Source organism: Danio rerio, chromosome 24, assembly GCF_049306965.1.
Source record: "Danio rerio strain Tuebingen ecotype United States chromosome 24, GRCz12tu, whole genome shotgun sequence".
NCBI lineage: Eukaryota > Metazoa > Chordata > Actinopteri > Cypriniformes > Danionidae > Danio > Danio rerio.
In genome coordinates, this window is record NC_133199.1 from 9,750,039 (window position 1) to 9,763,943 (window position 13,905).

At 37.6% G+C, this 13,905-nt stretch overlaps 1 protein-coding gene across 20 annotated transcripts in view; it reads left to right on the forward strand.

Annotated features, from left to right (window-relative positions):
* Nucleotides 1-13,905, forward strand: part of si:ch211-285f17.1 — a 293,770-nt gene that overhangs the window by 94,161 nt on the left and 185,704 nt on the right. The gene's annotated exons all lie outside the window — the stretch shown is intronic.

Sequence of the window (13,905 nt, forward strand, 5' to 3'; positions counted from 1 at the left end):
AATGTCCTTCTTTAAAGCAATAATAAAGCAATTTAATTATTCAAAATGTACCTGTGGTAAACTTTATTTAGCATTTTAAAGGGTATTTGAATTTTTAAAAAAGCTGCTTTTTTATTAATAGTATATTATCTTTAAATACAATTAAAAATAGGATTATACGTATGCAAGGTATAAAGTACATACAGGGGTTATTATAATGTTGCATGTCCATCAAAGTGTTTTTGTGCTGTAGAAACACACGTGCTGTTCTAAAAACGGTCAGCGCTACACTACCTGACAAAAGTTTGATCATCAATCAAAGTTGTAAGAGCAACAAATAATAACTTTACGTCTAGTTGATAATTTGGAAAAGTGACGGAAGGTAGATTTTATTAATGAATTCTCTGTTGAACCTCATCCCAATCATCAAAAATACTGCAGAAGACCTATCGTAACTGGCATGGACCCAAGTATGTCACAGAAATCTGTGAGGGCGTGTGACGGATCTGCAGAGTGGATTGCAAAATCAACAGTCTGAGGTACCAAGACCTTACACCCACAGGAGAGGGCAAACTCTCCAGGAGGATAGCGCTCCTTCTCATACTTCAGCCTCCACATCAAAGTCCCTGAAAGCAAAGAAGGTCAAGGTGCTTCAGGATTGGCCAACCCAGTCACAAGGTATGAACATTGTTAAGCATGTCTGGGATGAAGGAGGAGGCATTGAAAATGAATCCAAAGTATATTGATGAACTCTGAGAGTCCTGAAAGAACACTTTCATTCAAGATGACTTTATTAATAAGTTGTATGAGTCATTGCAGAGATGTATGGATGCAGTCATCCAAGCTCATGGAAGACATACACAATATTAACTCTTTTTCCACTGCACCATGACTTTACATTCTACAATGTTCATTATTTCTGTTAAGTTACAACACTTTGTCTAAGCAAAGTCACTCTCCTATTTAAATAATTAAAAAAAAGGCATATTTTTTTTTGTTTAGGTAAAATACGTGTAATATTTAGGCCTTTGACTTTCATATAAGCCACTTCTAATGCTAAATTATCAACTAGAAGTAAACTTATTTTTTGTTGTTCCTAAAATTTGCATAGGCGACATTATTTTTGTCAGGTAATGTATTTACAACGTATTTGCAGCACAGCATTGTTGTTTTTCCAGTGGGTTACTATGATACAGAACATCCCTGCTGTACCATTACAAGTTGAACGTCTTTAGCAGATTATTTGTTGACAAGTGCATGGTATTTTCATGCCCCTTCTTTATTGTGATTGGATGGCTAGCTCAAAAGTTACACTGATGGGTGATGTTTTTTCAATTTGTAATGGCTGAAAAAGCTGACCATAAAATGCCCACTCAACACCTCGCTATGCTAGAGACAATTTAAAAAACACGATGCTAATATTGACAACAACAGAAAGCAAATGTTAAGCTCAAGGTAAAAAATGCTTCGGTAACCAGTGTGAAGCAGTTTTGTGAAAACAACCGCCTGGATGTACTTTATTCCACTTATTACATGACTACTTGCCACATAGCTTTAGAAATTTTACACTAAAGATTGTACTGAGCTAAAATAGTTTGAGCTAAGATAGCTAAACTAGTTCGTTTTAGTTTTAAAATGGCATATTAAATAAAAAACGATCCGCGTCTCCACTAGCGTTTTACCTAGCATCTCTGAACATATCTCCGTCCACACTACGCCAACAAAAACGTATATCATGTGACCATTCGTGCACTCTGGGCATGCGCGTTCTAGTTGTGGCTTGGCATTTGATTATTGTCAGTCAACAAACGCCGGTTGAACAATGAACGCGATGGCAAAGAAAGCAAGAGAGGTATTTTTGTGGACAGACGACGAGGTTGAGTTGTTACTAAACGTAACAAATGAGTAACTCCACAATGGTGCCTAAAACACACAATAGTGCAAACGACGCTCCCATTTCTGTGCCCATGTTGTTGTTTACAGTACTGTCTTCCGGTAGCGTTAAAGCCATGTGTTATAGTCATGTGATTGAGGCTTGACGAATAAGGGAAGGATACGCAATGACACAAAAGCCCCAATCAGGTAGCGAATCTCAGCAGTCCAGTCTTCGTTTCTCCGGTAACACTAATATGTAATATGTACACATTAATATGTAAACATAAACTAAACATTAGTTTATTATAAATAAACCATGGGTTAAGGTATGCACTAATCATGAATTAACTTTAACTACAACATGAGTTACATGAGTTCATGTGTAAATAACGGCTATCTTAATTACTTGTTAGTACATGTTGTTAATTAATGTATTAACTTTTTAATTTAAATTTAAGTTTAAATTAACATTTAAGTTTAAGCTAAATGTAACCAACATGAACTCATAAGCTGTTAATGTATAGTTATGGCATGACTTTACTTGGAGGGGCACATCACTATTAACTCATCCTTAACTACTCATGAACTCCTGTTCATGTTGATGTTGACAGAACACTTTTCTATTGTTATTCAGTGTAAACTCACAAGTTGGACGTGCATAAGGAGTTCATGAGTAGCTAAGAATGGGTTAATGATGATGTGCCGCTCCAAGTAAAGTCACAGCATAATTATACATTAACATATCATGAGTTCATCATGGTTAAATTAAGCATAAACTAATGTGGTAATTAATACCTTAATTAACAAACAATCATGTACTAAGAAGTAATTAAGGTAGCCGTTATTCACACCTGAACTCATGTGGCTCATGTTGTAGGTAAAGTTAATTCATGATCAGTGCATACCTTAACTCATCATTAATTCATAATAAACTAATGTTTACTTTACATATTAATACTTCATTATTCATGTACTGTTATTGTAAAGTGTTACCGTTTCTCCTCATCCACACTAAGACGGAGCAGCAGCGTTTCAGAATGAAAACGGCCTCTCCAGCGTTTTCAAAACGCTCCGTTTTCGGCGCTCAAGAACTCCGGCGTAGTTTGGACGGATGACGTAAACGTAGCAAAACTTATGCGTTTTAAAACGAAAACGCATTAGTGTAAACGGGGCCTTAGTCAAAAGATGGTTTCAAACAGTCAATACAAACAGCATGACAGACAAGAAATGGATGTGAACGTATCCGCTTACTGTCATGATGATGTAAAGTACTCAGATTATTCAGCGGATGTTATCTCAGAATAACATACCTTGTAATGTTGCAACTAACCAATCAGATTTAAGTACTCCAGACAGAATAAAGATTTTTAGCACTCGTTCAGTAAAATCACACACACTTCTTTTTCATGAGGTATGTGTTTACAAGCGCTCGGCTGATAGATGATGTGATGTCAGGTCAGTCTGTATAATGATGATTAGTGATTTTAATGATGGTGCCTGATGTTGACAGCGAGTTCCGTGGGTTCCCTGCGGTGATTTTTCTGGCTGCAGTCGCACAGCGCTTTGATTTACTTAAGAAGCAGGCAGAGCTGATATATACGTCGCAGGACAGCGTGTAGATTCATGCTTCTCTAAATCAGCATGCGCTCATCGAAAGCTCTCTAAAACATCCAATGAGCCAGAAACGGAAACATCAACAACTGTCTCCATGAAAGGTACTGAAAGATGAGTGTTTGGGTGAACAGATGAGGAATCTCTGCTTGTTGAGACAGAAATTGTTTTGCTGGCCCGGCTTGTGTGTGTCTTGCTCATAGTATTAGGCAATTAAGTGTACTCAGTTTACAGGGCAGATTTCTGGAGTTGGTGTGTTTATTAAACTATGAGTCAGTCATCTGTCTGGTCAACTTTTAGGGGTCCTTTTATTCTAACATGCATTTATTTGTCAGAGAAGCAAATTGGGTTTTTTATGGCCTCAGAAATCTGAATGAGAGCATTTAGGAAATATATTTAAAACAAAACAAAAAAAAAAATTTCTTTTTTTTTATACATGGTGCCACATTTTATATAAAATTAGACATATTCTGCATTTGCTCTAAACATCGAATGAAATATTCTTTAAATAATGAGTTTTATACTCTTCACAAATCCCCAGACTAATGTTTGCCAGCAGTGAATGTCAAAAGGGACTTATAATGTATAACGCTCCTTCTTACCTTCTTTAAATTATGTTACTTTTAAGTGTATACACATTCACTGTAAATTTGGCAATTAATAAAATGCTGGACTAAGTTGAACTAATATTCTTGCTTGGACTTACTGTAGTTAAGAAGAAATATTATATTATGTCTACAATGTTATTTTCCAAGCCAGTAAACATTTAGAAGGTTAATGATGAATGGATTAATAAACACAAAAGTTCATATATTTGAAAATTGGAGTCAAATTTGGGCCATTCATTCATTCATTCATTCATTTTCCTTTGGCTTAGTCCCTTATTCATCATGGGTCACCTAAGCCGCCAGCTATTCTGGCATATGTTTATGCAGCGGATTCCTTTCCAGACGCAACCAAGTACTGGGAAACATCCATACATTCTCACATTCACACTTATACACTACGGCCAATTTAGTTTACCCAATTGACCTATAGCGCATGTCTTTGGGCTGTGGGAGAAACTGGAGCACCTGGAGGAAACCCACGCGGGGAGAACATGCAAACTCCACACAGAAATGCCAACTAGCCGAGCTGGGACTTAAACCAGCGACCTTCTTGCTGTGAAACGTCGATGGTAACCACTAAGCCACCGTGCCATCCAAATTTGGGCCACGATTTTGAATAGAGAAATTGACCGAACAATAAAATATCTATAAATCTACTTAATAACTAGTGTTTTTGTGTTAGTCTCTTTTGATCACCAGACTGCATTTAATTTCATCAGAATAAAAGAATAAAGCCAAAATTGTACAATTTAAATATTTTCAAATATATTTTATTCCTGTGATGCTAAGGCTGGACTGGTTTTAGCATCACATGATTTTTTTTCATTATGGGTTCATACCTAAAACAATAATTTTGATATGTTGATTTGGTACTGAAGAATCGTTTTATTATTATTATTATTATTATTATTATTATTATTATTATTATTATTATTATTATTATTATTATTATTATCAAGGATGAAAACAGGTGTACAGCTAAATTGGTTTTCAAGAGTTTACTGCAGGGGTCCCTGCAGGGTTTAGCTCCAACTTGCCTCAACACACCTGCCTGGGTGTTTCAAGTATACCTAGTAAGACCTCGATTAGCTTGTTCAGGTGTGTTTGATTAGAGTTGGAGTTAAAGTCTGCAGGACACCAGACCTCTAGGAACAAGTTTGGGGATCCCTAGTTTACTGTAATATTTTCTCTGAATTTCCTCAGAGATTTTTTTACAACTTATTCTATTTTTCTGTCTCTTTCATTTTCTGATCTTTTATTTTATTGTGTGACTACTATTTGCAGACAGGGTTAACCTAGACAGTAATTTCTTTTTTAGTGTCATTTTATCTATCTTTATATCTCTTCTTATTCAACCAAACGTTTCCAACCTTTCTTTAAACCGTTACCTGGATAGCCTGTGGCATTTAAACATTTCTCAATTGGTACTACAGAGTCCAAATGTGCCAAGAAAATATCATCTACACCATTAGACCACCCTTACCAGTTTATGACCCATGCTTTAATTTTGTTTATTCCAAATTTAATGTTTTATGGGTCAATTTTAATCTTAAAGGGTCAAGAAATCCCCCTTTCAGTTCAAGTCTTTCTCAGAGTTTTTCTTTTAAATGCCGCATGGTGGGCATGGAGTGCTATGTGCAGTAGAGTGGAGTGGGTGTGGCCGGCAGAAGGGACAAAAGGGGCTAAAGAGTGGATGAGTGGGGGCAACAACTGTCAGTTGGCTCACCAGCTCAAGATAAAAAAAATTAAAAATAAAAAAAAACAAGAGGAGACACAATTTTCTAGTTTACAAAGTTAAAAGCAAAGAAATAAAGAGTAATTTAATCCCCTGTTACATATACGATATGCTATTCATGATTCCGTATAATACATAACCACAATTTGTTATATCATTATAAAGATAATCATATTTATATGAGCACTATAAATCAAGAGAACTTCTGTCCTCCTGAATTCCCGGGTCTGAATGCAGACACAGTGGACAGCAGTGCAGCAGGTCTCTATCTATTTCAATCATTAGCCTTGCCGGTAATCTGGAAGATGTTAAACATGTGCAAAAACAGTAGCACGAATATAGGCGATGTGTCTGAATGGTAACAAACTCAAGTGATAAAAGACAAAGTCCACCAGAACTCCCTACAAAAATGCCTACTGCACACAAACAGCTTGGCTGTATTGGTAGCCCTGATGGCATCACGTGAAAAGTCATGCAACAAACCCTGTAGATCATGGAAACAAACATATATGACCATTCACAACCACCTAAATGGTCCCATGCGCCTTCTCACAGCTTGGCAGGTCTGTTCATATAGGTTTGTCAAAAAGCTTGTGCTATCATGAATAATTAAGAAGCAGGCTTGATAACAAATCTCAGTCTATGATCAATGAAAAACCGACGCATCATCACTGGACGGGGAAATAGCACAATTTTGCTCCCACCCTAATAATGACTTTAAACCTAGAAGATAAAATTAGCTAACAAAAACTCAAAATTATCCAGTTTTCCCCACAATTTAAGCTAGCATGTACTAACGTTGTCTTAATTTATGCTCAACACACACAATTCTTTTTAAAGTTTTGACATCAAGCTAGTTTACAATGATTGTACTGATAGAAAATTTCATAATTTGAAATTGAATCTATCAGATGAAATAAATTTCCTTATATTATAATACATTTTGAGTCGTCAATTTATTTTGGTGGTCAAAACAGCATCAACGTGTGAATGTCAAATTAATGTCAAGGTTTTGACATTAAATCAATTAGCATTTTTTGACATGTTTTTTGATACTCATCAATTTGGTGTCATTTTGACATTAAGGTGCGACAGGGAACCATTTTATTTACAGCCAGAGATTGCTGTGTATAAAAGTTCTAGTAGAACAACAGTCGAAATGCTCAGATCAGCCCATCTGGCACAAACAAGCTCACCAAAATAACTTTTTTCGTTATTCTGATGGTCGGTTTGAACTTCAGCAGCTCATAATGTCCATGTCTGCAAGCCTGAATTAACTGAGCTTCTGCCATGCTGGATAGATATTTGTCAAATAGCAGATGAACAGCTGTTCCTAATAAAGTGGCCAGTGTAAAAAAAAAAAGATGCATGCTTATGTGTGAAGTCACCTTATAGCTTCTTCATGTCTACTATTGTCCATGTACAGTTGAAGTCAGAATAATTAGCACCCCTGTTTTTTATTTATTTATTTTTTTTACTAGATATTTTTCAAGACACTTCTATACAGCTTAAACTGACATTTAAAGGCTTAACTAGGTTAATTAGGGTAACTATGCAGGTTAGGATAATAAATAAATTAATTCTATAACGTTGGTTTGTTCTGTAGACTATCGAAAAAAAAATATAGCTTAAAGGGGCTAATAATTTTGTCCTTAAAATTTTTTAAAACTGCTTGTATTCTAGCTGAAATAAAACAAATAAGATTTACTTCAGAAGAAAAAATATTATCAGACATACTGTGAAAATGTCCTTGCTCTGTTAAACATCATTTGGGAAATATTTAAAAAAAGAAAAAGAAAAAATCAAAGGGGGACTAATAATTCAGACTTCAACTGTGTAAAGTGGAGAGAAGTTACTTTCTCATTTTATGTTCGCTAGTCGGTAACCGTCTCCGTGCATATTAGGATTTGATAAACATCCCCATAATCAGACTCAGGAAATGGAATGATTTCAGCCATTATGATATCATCAGTCAAGCAGGCAGACCAATCATCTCGTCTCATCTGACTCTGAATTCCTTCAGGCTCAGGGAGAGACAGAGAGGATCATGGAATGCTGAGCATAATAAAGGAAACTAAATCTAAATTGCAGCGTTATGGTTAATCTGAGGGCCTTCCTGGACCGCCGATCAGATCTCATCACTTGAAAAGCTGCGGTTGTCTGTGTGTTTTTGTTAACTTTTCCTGTCAGCTTTTGAACTTCAGTAGCCTGCAGTAAAGTGATATTTTAGAGCATGCTCAGTGGCTGGGAATGCTGAAAATAATCACTGCACTTTTTCTGAATTTGTGTCTGTTTGAATAAAATGTAAGTATTTCAGTTTGGCTTTCCCTCATTTCCTGACATCTCAGACTAGTTCTCTGTTTCTTTGGGGGTCTGGAAACTTTTGCTGACTTCAATTGTGATTGTGTATTAAGAAACTTCTTTTTTTAAATACAGTGCTCAGCATAATTGAGTACACCTCATTTTGAAGATGAATATTTTAATCCATTTCTCAGTGAATACATGCAGGGCCATAGAGGCGACCTAGGCGGAAGACACCGCCAACTTTAACTTCGCGAACCGATCCTTCTGTTCACTATTGGGTTGTGGGCGGCGTGATCATCCTTTGCCAAGAACGCCAGTTCAGCTTGCTACGGCCCTGAATATTAGGGATGCGCACATCAATGCTCGAGTATCGATATATCGATACTCAGAACCTTTTAAATTGGTATTTTAAATTGGTATCGATACTTTTTAAAAAATATCTAATACCTATATATATATATATATATATATTAATAACTTCTGCATAACTAAATGTTTTAGCGCTGTGTACAGGATTGTCAGTTACGATTTGTATACAAGACGTTACACCAATCAATCTGCAGCGAAGGTGACGTGAGCGATCATGTGCTGTACAGATAATTTACGTAGCCTACTCAACACACGCAAGTCGCACACTTCTGCATTACGGAATGACACAATGGCAGAGATATAACGCAGCATGTTGGGGTGCTCATCTACTGAATAAGCATTTCACGAGCAATATTTGAAATAAGAACATCATACACAGCAACAATACAACCAGCCTTTGTAAACACTTACAGACAACACACCCTGAAACTTATAAAGAAGCGGAACAAAAACAAGCTGCCCAGTGTTCCTCTGCGCAGTCTCCCTCTGTTCAACAAAAGACATTATAGGAGGCAAACCTCTCTCTCTCTCTCTCTCTCTCTCTCTCTCAACAGCAAATAGTAGTATAGTATTATAATATAAAGTAAAATTATAATTAAATACAAATAAAAATAAATAAATGAAATAAATCAGATCTCTCTTTCTCATTTGTTACCATTAGGTGAATAAGAATAAATATAAGTGTGTGTGTGTGTGTGTGTGTGTGTGTGTGTGTGTGTGTGTGTGTGTGTGTGTGTGTGTGTGTGTGTGTGTGTGTGTGTGTGTATCTGTGCAGTGTGTAATAATAAGTGGACTCGGTATCGTAAAAATTTGAACAAAAAGTATTGATATCGTATCGAATTAAAAAGTTGTGGTATGGCCCATCCCTACTGAACATATGCAATGTATTATGGTTCATTTAAACAAAACAAATTTATTAAACAGATATATTTATTAAAATAACATTTTAGTCACCAAACATCTTTAGAATTTGAAAGATAATGCAATTAAATTCAAGCAAAATATTGCAAAAACAAATTGCAACTTTAAAACTAAATTAAAAATAAACCAAAACAAAAAAGGGCGAAGCAGTGGCACAGTAGGTAGTGCTGTCGCCTCACAGCAAGGAGGTCGCTGAGTCGCTGGTTTGAGCCTCGGCTCAGTTGGCGTTTCTGTGTGGAGTTTGCATGTTCTCCCTGCGTCCGTGTGGGTTTCCAGTCCAAGGACATGTGGTTAAACCACATCTGTACAGATTCATATCCGTATATACATTTTCAGCAGTACAATCCTAGACATGTCATAAAAAATATCAAACCCAAAAAAAAGACTTTTATTTATGAACTTTTGAGCCCACCTCTAGAAGGAGGAATCTGACCAGATAAGATTTTTTCCAAGTTAAAAAATTATGTTCTTTTCCAAACTTCATTACACCCTCACCTACTGTTTTGCATCACTTTGCAGTTTTTATATGGACTATATAATAAAATAAGATTAATTAAGACCACAGACAAACCCAGGGCTTCCAGAGTGCCAACTGAATACAAAGAGTTACACATTGTGTGCCGTCTTTTTTTGCCCTAAGCTGTTCTTGTGACGTTCTTGACTACCACAGCAACAACCACCAGATACAAAACTAATATTTGTTAAGTTCTCTCAGTCTAGGATGTTCATAGGTAAGTTCTCTTTACTGTGTTCTGGGTTTTATGCACAAAGGTGTGATAGAAGATATATGAGAGAATGAGAAGTGAACCAGAAAAGCAATTATTAGAATGCATATTCGTTTTTTTTCCAACACCATGTGATTAATTTTCGATAGTGAAAATATATTAGATGGTTTGTTGGATTTGAGACTAATAGTACTCTATTAGTGGATAGTAAGGGCCTGCAGGCAATAATCAGATGATCAGGTGACTTTAATTTTGGCATGGAAAGTTTAGAGCAGGAATACAGACATGATGGCTCAGTGGTTAACACTGTCGCCTCACAGCAAGAAAGTTGCTGCTTCGAGTCCCAGCTGGACCAGTTGACATTTCTGTGTGGAGTTTGCATGTTCTCTCTGTGTTCCCGTAGGTTTCCTCCGGGTGCTCCGGTTTCCCCCACAGTCCAAAGACATGAGGTACAGGTCAATTGAATAAACTTAATTGGCCGTAGTGTAGATGTGTCCAAGTACTGGTTGCGGCTGGGAGGGCATCCACTGTGTAAAACATACGCTGGATAAAGGCTGATTTATATGTCTGCATCAAGCGCACGCATATGCTACGGCGCAGCCTACGCGTTAATGCATAAGGCTGATTTATACTTCTGCGTCAAACGCACACATATGCTATGGCATTGACGTATAGCCCTACGCCGTGGCCATCAGCGTCGCTGACGTGCACCTTTCAAAAAATTTAACTACAGGTCACAACGACACGTAGTGCAAGCTCTGTGATTGGTCGGCTTGGTAGCGCTGATGAGTCTGGGCGAATTCGCCATGCGAATCACGCAAGTCAGATGGAGCGATTGTTTACAAGTGTGGAAGTCCTGTGAAGGAGCTCCGGATGGAAAGTTTTGTTTTGTGTTTACCTCATAGTTAAAGTTGTTGCACGTCCGCCGGTTACTGCCTCAAAATGAGCGAGTTTGAGCCACTTGTACATTCAGGAAGTGTTCAGGAAAAGCAAAACACCAGCGAAGAAACTCGACACAGAGGAACATTTACACCTCACTGCCAACTAGCGTTTCAGAAGTGTTAATGCAGACCAACAGAGACAGCGCACAGAAGTATAAATGTACAGCTACGCGCGTTGCATGCGACGTGGGTTACGCCAGTCACTTGACGCAGAAGTATAAACCAGGCTATAGCCCTACGCCATGGCCATCGGGGTCACTGATGTGCATCTCTCAAAAAATTTAACTACACGTTCCAGAAGTAAAATCCAGGCTATAGCCCTACGCCCTGGCCGTCGGCGTTGCTGACGTGCACCTCTCAAAAAAATGTAACTACACGTCGCACAGACGCGTAGCGCGAGCTCTGTGATTGGTCAGCTTGGTAGCGCTGACGAGTCTGGGCGGCACCGAGAGCCGCGCGAGCGGTGCGAGCCCGATGGAGTGACTATTTACAAGTGTGGAGTCCCGTGAAGGAACTCCGGATGGAAAGTTTTGTTTGGTGTTTATCTCATAGTTAAAATTGTGGCATGTCCGCCAGTTCCTGCCTCAAAATGAACGAGTTTGAGCCACTTTTACGTTCAGAAAGTGTTCCGAAAAAACAAAACACCAACGAAGAAACTCGACACAGAGGAACATTTACACCTCACTGCCCACTAGCGTTTCGGAAATGTTAATGCAGACTAACAGAGACAGCGCGCAGAAGTATAAATGCACGGCTACGCGCGTTGCATGTGCTGTGGGTTACGCCGGTCACTTGACACAGAATTATAAACCAGGCTTAAGTTGGCCTACTTACTACTTAAAAATGTAAAAAATTAAAAAATACACTTTTAGAGTAAAAGAAGCAACCCTTTCACTAGGCTGGCTATGGGCCTGTGTTATATGAACGCCATATTTAGAATCATATCACAGCACACTTTTTTATAGAGTGTATTGTGTTTGCAGAGCTTATAAGCATCTCTTGACATCCACATGACTTTGTATCCGGGCTTAAGTGTGTGTTTGTGTGTGTTTGTTTTAGCATGTTTGTGTTGTGAGTGTCTGGGGACAGGGCTGAGTGTGTCCGCATTTGCTGAGTGTTGTAAGTCTTGCAGATAACCAAGGACAGTTATGTTTTCTCCACTATTTACCATCTGCCTTTCATTCCTTCTTTACTCCTCTCTTTTAGTTCATCTGCCAATGATCAGGCTGAACACACCCACCCACACATTCAAACATACATACGTATACGTACATAGCAGACATATGCTCTGTTCCAAAACGTATTGCGCTAGACGTATTGTCTTTGATTTTAACCCAAAAGCAGCATTGTAAACTCATAACGCATGTTGAAAGGTCCAAATTCAGTATTGTTTTACTCAATTTTTTTTTTTTTGCATTTTAGAGTTCCAAACCTGATATTTAAAAATCAAGACAAAATCAGGTTTTGAGTGACTGGGTAAACAAAAATGGATGTTTAAAAGTGATAAGCAATGTAATCTCACAAGGAAGCATAACTTTTCATAATGTATTGAATTTTTATTAATTTGTTTGATTAAAAATAATAATCCTCCATGGTATGGATGTTTGTTTTAGGAGGAAAAAAAATGTCACCCTAATTTTTCATCCACTACCAGTGTGCAGCATCCACCTGGCCAGCCTGCACACCACACACCAGCTGATTGGTGGAGAGGAGACTGATGAAGCTAATTATCATAAGGAGATGGTTAGGAGGCCATTATGGAGAGAGGCCAGTGGGAAAATTTTATCAGGGTTGAACCCCTACTCTTTTTCTAAGGACATCCTGGGATTTTTAATTTTTAAGAGTCAGGATCTCGGTTTATCGGACGTTCACTGAGCAGTATAGAGTCCCTGTCACTATACTGGGGCATCAGGACCCACACAGAACAAACGTCGGGCGCCCTCTGCTAGTCTCACTAACACCACTTCCGGCAGCAACCTAGCTTTCCCATGTGGCCTCCCATCCAGGTACTGACCGGGCGCAGCCCTGCTTAGCTTCAGTGGGCGACCATGTGGAGAGCTAGCTTTATAAGTGAAATGAGGTTGGTTTTTAGAATGAGCCTGGGTTTGTTTATCTGTTAAAGGTAGGGCCAGGCGGAATCTGCAGACATTTTTTGCTATTTCTGCTGAGAATTTTGTAAAAAATCTGCAAATTCATGCGGAAATATTTTAAGTATCGTAACTAAATACTTAATACTTGAAATGAAAAATAAGCGTTTTTTAATGTTTATTTAATGTTTACAATGCAAATCCATCTAGAAACAAAGCAAGATCTCATACAGTATCTCTACTAAAAGACGGAAAATATTACTTTAGAAACTATATTGTAAATAAATCTATCGAACACTTTCAGATTGGTCAATAATATTACTGAGATTAATAGAAAAAACTGAATAAATATAAATTTACACTAAAAAATAAATAGACTTAATGATGGGCTGAAAATCTGTGGATTTCTGCGCGCACAGATTCCATGTGGGCCTAGTTGTAGGTTATTTTGTACACAAAATCAATGCCGACGACAATCAGGATGTTACATCATTTTAATTCATCGGCAGTTTAACTGAAATCTCTCCGTTTGTATGATTTGACTGAATATTTTAATGTTGGTAAAATTACAGTGCATCACTACTACTGTCTCTTTTATAGCATCACGCCAAAGAAAAAAATCAACTGCTGGTTGAGTATCTCATGACATTTTTTGCATCACGTGGAGATGCCGCATCTGAAAAGTCATCCCTAAATTGGTAATTTATAGAAGTCCTTTTTAGAAGACAGATGTCTATGTAGTTAGCAAAG